This window comes from Seriola lalandi, unplaced genomic scaffold (genome assembly GCF_002814215.2).
Source record: "Seriola lalandi dorsalis isolate HSWRI2012SDOR001 ecotype SW California unplaced genomic scaffold, Sedor1 jcf7180002054570, whole genome shotgun sequence".
NCBI lineage: Eukaryota > Metazoa > Chordata > Actinopteri > Carangiformes > Carangidae > Seriola > Seriola lalandi.
In genome coordinates this window covers 4,224,625-4,231,666 of record NW_019525123.1, presented here as the reverse complement: position 1 = coordinate 4,231,666, position 7,042 = coordinate 4,224,625, and positions in this window count along the sequence as shown.

The window sequence follows — 7,042 nt, the reverse complement described above, 5'->3', positions numbered from 1 at the left end:
AATCAAGACAAAAAACAAATCCCACCTGAGGATGCTCAGGCTCTGGTGCGAGTTGTGTGTAATTGTGTGTCCATGCTTCTTAGATGACTGTGCTGAGAGAGGACCGTACTTGAACACAAGGAAAAATAAAAAGACTCTTTGCAATCAAACGCCATGGCCTCCACTACCATTGATCATTTCAACAGATGTAGTGTTAGTTTGTTTTCCGGAATGAGCAGCTGTCAGATGTTTTCTCCACAGGTAAACTCTATAAGGTGTTTATCTCAAAAGCACAAATTAATCATGTGCTGCATAGTGTGGATTGTAGATTAATCTGACACACTTTGATGTGTTTTAGATTAATTCACATATATGTGCCTTTTCTTTCAGTCTGTTGGTCAAAAGGGCTTCAGGTAGCTTTGAAGATCAGAGTTAACAACATACGTCAGAACATTTTCTTTCACACAGCCGTCCTTAGGACTTTGAGCCCCAAAAAACAATGCTGTAAAAAAATAAAAAATAATTAAATATGAACAATAGTTAAGGAAATTGTTCACATAACTAATCAGGTAAAAACAAGATTTGGTTACTGGGTTGGGCATGGTGATGAACACCAACTTGAACACATCCCATATATAAGCCTCAACCAAATATACTGTAAAAACTTAGATTGCTGTGAAATAACACTTAGTAAATAAATGATAGCAACATTGACTCAATAAGAAAGCCTGTAAGTAATTTCTTTAAGTTGAACTCAACATATCTTAATTCCGCTAATTTTGATAGAGAAAATCTAACCATAATAGAATAAGAGAAGTAGAAAGAAAATTGGATGGATTATACCCAATGGGAAGTCATTGGTTTTAATCATCTTGCACCTCAATCACAAACAGCAAACATGCCCGGGCTTGCTGGATGTCCTGCTGAAGGCTTGTAAAACTGCAGTGCCCTCCTCCAGTTTTTTCACAAGGTAAGATCTGGTTTGTCATAGATAACAAGCAGTTATTAAGTTCTTTAGAACCTAAATATTGTCTGACTGTGCTGCAAGGTATAGTTAATTGAATAAATCCAGCCAACATGGTGACATGTAGGGAAGCAATAATAAAATGATGGGCTAAGTGCTAGTCTTCATTCAAATCTCACCAAAATTCAAACAGAGATTCTCAAGATGGTAGATATCAAGTGTTTCAAATGGTGTTTGGATCAGACAAACAGTGAGTCATCAGTGATATTAATTGCTATAATCTTGCTATAATATTTATTGTATGCACAACATTTTCCTTTTTTACAAAGTCAAAGTCACCAAATTATTTGATTATTCTCCTGAAACCAGCAGAATGATTTTTTACAATGCACTTTTACACCAACATTAAAATGACACTAATTGTCTAATAGGTGAGTGCTTCAGTCCTGCTTCAGTCCTGCTTCAGTTCTGCTCCATCACAAATCCAGTAGCAATTAATTAATATGGTATTTAAATGCTTGCAAGCTGCTTGGACTTTGATAATTGCTGCTAGCGGCTATATTTGTTTTTTGTTTTTTTTTTCTTTGGTGATACCTTTGTAAATAATTAAAGGTTAATGCTTTAGTTAACTTTGGTGTCAAATCAACATCCTGTTGTGTGCAATAGACAAAATAAGATCAATTTAATGCAATCCAAACAACACTAGCACCATGTTATCACAGTTTAGCCACTTGCAGAAACAAGCTGTAAATACAACAATGACATATAATCACATTTGAAGCTGCAAAGTTGTTTGCAAACTGCTGCCTCTTTACATATGTAAGTCTAATATTCACTTTCCTTTTAACTCTGTTTTTGGTCTCCTGTCACAATTCATGTTTGTTTGTTTATTCTCGCCATTCTGTCTGCTGCCATTCTCCATCCACCCACCAGATGCCCTCAGTCTTTCCCACCTGTCCCTGATTCTTGACTCCCACGTTAACCTGCCGTGCAGTAACCCCTGATCTTTCCCGCCCACCTACACACCTGTTTCCACTTTCCTCATTATCGCAGCCACTATTTAAAACCTGCCTGTCCCACCTGCTCCTCTGTCAGCTTGTATGTTGATTTTCATGCTGAAGATATTTGTTCTTGCCACCTGTGTCTGTTTTGTTGCTGTACCTGCTACCACACTAACACTACCCTACCTGCCTGCCTGTAAGTCTTTACTATCACCCTCTACTCAAGTAAAGTAACGGAGCTAGTCCTGCCTACCTGGTTGTCCTGCATTTGGGTCTTCCCTTTTGCCCTGTACTCTAATGGGACAGTATCAACCAACTCCTGAAGGAAATATCTGGCTGCTTAGCTGCTAAATGCTTGACTATGTTCACCAGCTAGTCACCGACTGTGTGTGTCTGTCGTTTGCTGAAAGTGGGTTTGGGGGCTTTTTTCCTGAAAATAGCTGCCTGCTGTGACTGAAAACGATGCTGATGCAAGCAGTGAGAGTGAGCCACAACATCACAGTTACGGGCTGTAAATCCAAAAGAATAGAAGACCAAAGACACTGAAAAACCTCTTAGAGCTGAGGGAAACTGTAGACATTTTAACATTACACATAGTCACGTGATCAATTGTTAATATAAAAATATTGATTTATAGCCACTTTGAACTTGATAAGTTATTAATTCCAGCAATCCTGTATTGAATTATATAATAATGTAGAGTTGTTTGGGTTAGTTGATCCAATTCATCTCTGTATCATACTTATTGGCTGTTAATTTCTTGACTTCAATATTCCCAAATTGTATATCTAGTTTTTTATACAAGACTGAAAAATTCTGTCTTTTATCTTTTACATGAAGATGTTTACACATACTTGCATTGCTCCAAAAATAATACAAAAGTATTGCTGATAGCTTTATAGTACAACAAGCAGGATGAATATAAGCTCTGACTCAAGTTTATTCAGCTAGACATATTCAAGGAAAAAATCGGAATTAGTATTACTTACAACTTCCCGAAAAAAGTCACTGAGCTGGGGCACATCATGTATACATTTTCATGTGGTACATCTTTTGGAGCTTTGATATTCTTACAGTAGTGTAGTGAGTAGACATGAGGGGCACAACCCAAAACAAACTATCAATAACTTCAGATTGCTTTTACACAGACAATTTACCACTGTTGTCTCCTCTGGCCGACAAGCGACACTGTTAACATCCTGATACCATCATCTGTTCACACAAACATATTCGCTGGGGACTTGACTGACAAACGTGCAGGAACATGTTACATAATAACGCTTTGGATAAGATTCATATTCACACTTCCACTGATAATGACACTTTCAGATGCCGTATAGTTAATGTACTTACATGGTGTTGCAGTGACAGGCATGTTTAAGCATAACAGTGGGGCTTAATATTTCACTATAATGTTGCCCCCGAGAGACAGCAGTGGGATGTGGTTGGAGAGGTGTTAATAATAATAGAGAGATGTAAAGCCAATGCAAGGGCTCCCACACCCACCAGCCTCTATTGTCACATTAATGACAGTGGACAGACAGGAAGGATGCAGTAATGGAGATTCCCTTTTTTTTATTTGTCCCATCATTTTGTTACGTTTTTATGTTGCCCCTATGACTTTGATCCCATTCATCCAGGAAATCTATTGAACTGAACTTGCAGCATATTAAATAAAATTATGCTGAGCTGGAAGAAGCAGCATTGGTTACAATCCATTGGAATTCACATCTCCCCCTTCCCTCTCCCTTTCTTCCTTCCCCTTCTTTGATGCTGTCTAGGTTAGGCCTGTGAAATGTAGTGTTGGGTAATAACTCCATTGCGTTGATTATTAGCCTTCACAATAGAGGCAAGCCTCCTCTGTCTGAGCACAATCCCATAGCGGAAGGCTGGTATAACTTAATGTGGCATGAAAATAGCTCCTCAATTTTCCTGCACACAGCCTTTCTAGAAACTGCCCTGTTCCACCCTGCAGATGCCTTCGGCCTTCACTGTTTCACTCCTTCTCTCCCAACTCTCTCTCCCTCTAACTCTCACAGCATCCCTATCCATTCAGCCATCACACACCTCAGGCTGTGGATCAAAGGTGTATATATGTGTGTGTACTCATGTGCATGGAGGTGCATGTCAGCAGAGAGCTGGAAGGGTGTGAAGGCAGGAAGGAGAGACACAAAGTGAGATTTAAGGGGAAAAGGAGACAGAAACGTAGTGGGGAGCAGGTGTAGGATCTGTGATTCATACTCAGAGGATTTGAGCATGAAATCAATTTGTGTTTAAGCAGAAGTGAGGCTCCACAAAGCTACTGTGTGCCACAAATAAACCCTGAGAAATCACTGCTCTCATCTGAAAATGAAGGAGAAGGAAGGGTGGAGCATCAAGGAGACAGAAGGTGGTAGGCTGGACAAGGGAGATGAAGATGGAGAGGGAGGAAAAGGATACCGATGAAATAGGGAGGGACAGGAAGATTTTAGAAATGTAAAAATTACAGGCATAATAACTACAATGTGAGTAATGGCAGGCACAAGTGCAAGGTCCTAGAAACAATGTCTTGAAAAAACAAAAAAACTTCAGGTATTTTTTTATTAATATAATAATAATAATAATAATAATAATAATAATAATAATAATAATAATAATAATAATAATGAAGTGACATGAATAAGAGACATATAGAAAAAAGAGAATAGAATCTATTTTGTATTTGCTAAAAGCAAATTAGCAAACTGGGGTTGCAACAGCTGGTAGCAGAAATTAGGGGCCTGTTCATGGACAAGCTAAAGTTCAAAACATATGAGCTGCTCAGATGTTGAGTTTTTTTAAAGTTCTGGACAACTTAAAAAGTTTCTTAAATTTGCATATACCCTGAGATACCACCTGATTATAACAGGTGAATACATTTATTTTTGCTTTGAAACAGCTTTACGTTTACTGCTCCCTTTAAACCAGGTTGGTTGGCCACAAGGGGGCAGCTGAAACAAACTGTGATCAGAACACTGACCTTTCAAGCTAATCTGCCCAATTTGTTAGCATATTAGCCTATTTACACATCCATTAGAAATGCAGCAACATTAGCATTTATTTGGAGTCATGTTTCTGGCCACCTAATCAATGTATATCCAGTACTCACTCTACTCTACTTTCAGCACCAGCACTACTTTAACAATATATTTTTTCCATTGTTATAAAAAATACTGGTTATAGCTGCTTTAATAAAAGATGGTTGGTATATGTTTGCTCTCTCAGTGTGTGAATCCTCTAAACTAACTGCAGTTGATGAACAGTCAACAAGTCAGCATCATTTGTATTCTTGGCTTCTGGCTTTCCAGTTTACCTTGGAAGTGCTTGTGAGTCCTTCTTTCACCTTAACTTACAACCTTACAACCGCTAAATATTAACTTACAAAATCAACTTTAGCACATATACCAAATTCAACACTGTTTGGAATAAAATTAACACCAAAATGGAAACACACTGAAAATATTTTTTTTCTACATACAACCTGTTTTACACTACATTATATGTTAAATAATAATGGCATGTATGTGTAGTTAAAGTCGAGTTTCTGATTTAGCAACAGTTTGCTGAGTTGTTTGTTTTTTTTTCCTTTTTTTTTTTTTCATAGAGGCATAACTGAGAAGCTGCACCAAGAAGTATGGTAAGGATGGAGTGTGAAATATGTAGGCAACTACATTACAGAGGACTGAGATAAATGATTGAAGAGATAAAGTGTAGCAGAGGAGGAGGCAGAAAAACAGGCTTCGAGAGCAGTTGTCCCAAATCCACAATTATTTTAATCAAGTACATGTACCTCTCATTTCTCATTTCCCCCGCTGTCATACATTCTGCCGCATCTGTTGGCTAAGCAAGAGGGGAAAAAAATATGGCAAGTAGCCTCCCTACAGCGAGATGTTCACTACTGTTTGACGTGTGTGTTATCATGGATCATTTACACCTGCAAGAAATGGCAGCATATTTCAGTTTGATCCATAAAAATTCCTTTCAGAGGGCACTAAAACTCAGCAGTGCTGATTAACATAGCTAAAGCCAGACAAAAAACACTGGTGATAGCAAAACTTACTCAAAAGTTTACTGGGCATAAGAATTCTGAGCACGTTACAATTTCACAGTGAATGAAGAGGTCAGATGTTGTGCTACATGGTGATGATTCCATTTTGTTTAATTTCTTTTTGTTTTTGTTCTTATGTAAAAGACTGCTTTATGGACAGAGTCACACAAGGGAAGTTGAGACTATCTTTATTTTGATGTCCTTCATATTCTTTTTATCATTTATATTCTATATCACAGTTAAGAATTTTGGAAACAACCTACTCTAGTGTTTGAAATTTGAATATCCTTTTTCTACCTTTCTTTCCATGCATCTGTTGGCATCCATCCATATGAAATTCAAATGACATATTCCTAACGTAACTTGAATTGTGTTATTCATCACAGTAAACATCAACCCTGCTTTAATTTCTCAAATCCATCTGCACTTCATGTGACATTGAAGAAAGTTACTTCAGACTTGCTGTGAAAGATTATTCAACTAAAGCAAATTTTCTTAGCCTGCTAATTGGTTTTCTCAGCTACATTATAGAAACTAATGTAAACCAATGGTTGCCTGTAAGAGCAGGAATGCTAACATCAGCCTGCTATATGCTCACAATACCAATGTTAACATGCTGATATTTAGTAAGTATACATTTTCTAATTAGCACTAAACACAAAGCACACTGAGGGTGAAGTGTACTTTGTGTTTAGTGCTAATTAGAAAATGTTATACACATGCTTATACACTAAACTAAGATGGCGAACATGGTATACTCATTAATCTACACTCTATACTCCATTAAGAAAAAGCAAAAACCAGAATTTTGAATATTTACAAATGTATTAAAAAGGAAAAACTGAAATACCACATTGGCATTATTATTCATAGGCTTAGCTTTGACACTTGAAATATAGCTCAGGTTCCTCCCATTTGTCTTGATCATCTTTGAGATGTTTCTAAACCTTGATTGAAGTCCACCTGTGGAAGGAACTGCCTGTCTGTCTGTGAGCTCTTTATCCTCAGTGAAAGACACATGAAAGCTGCTGG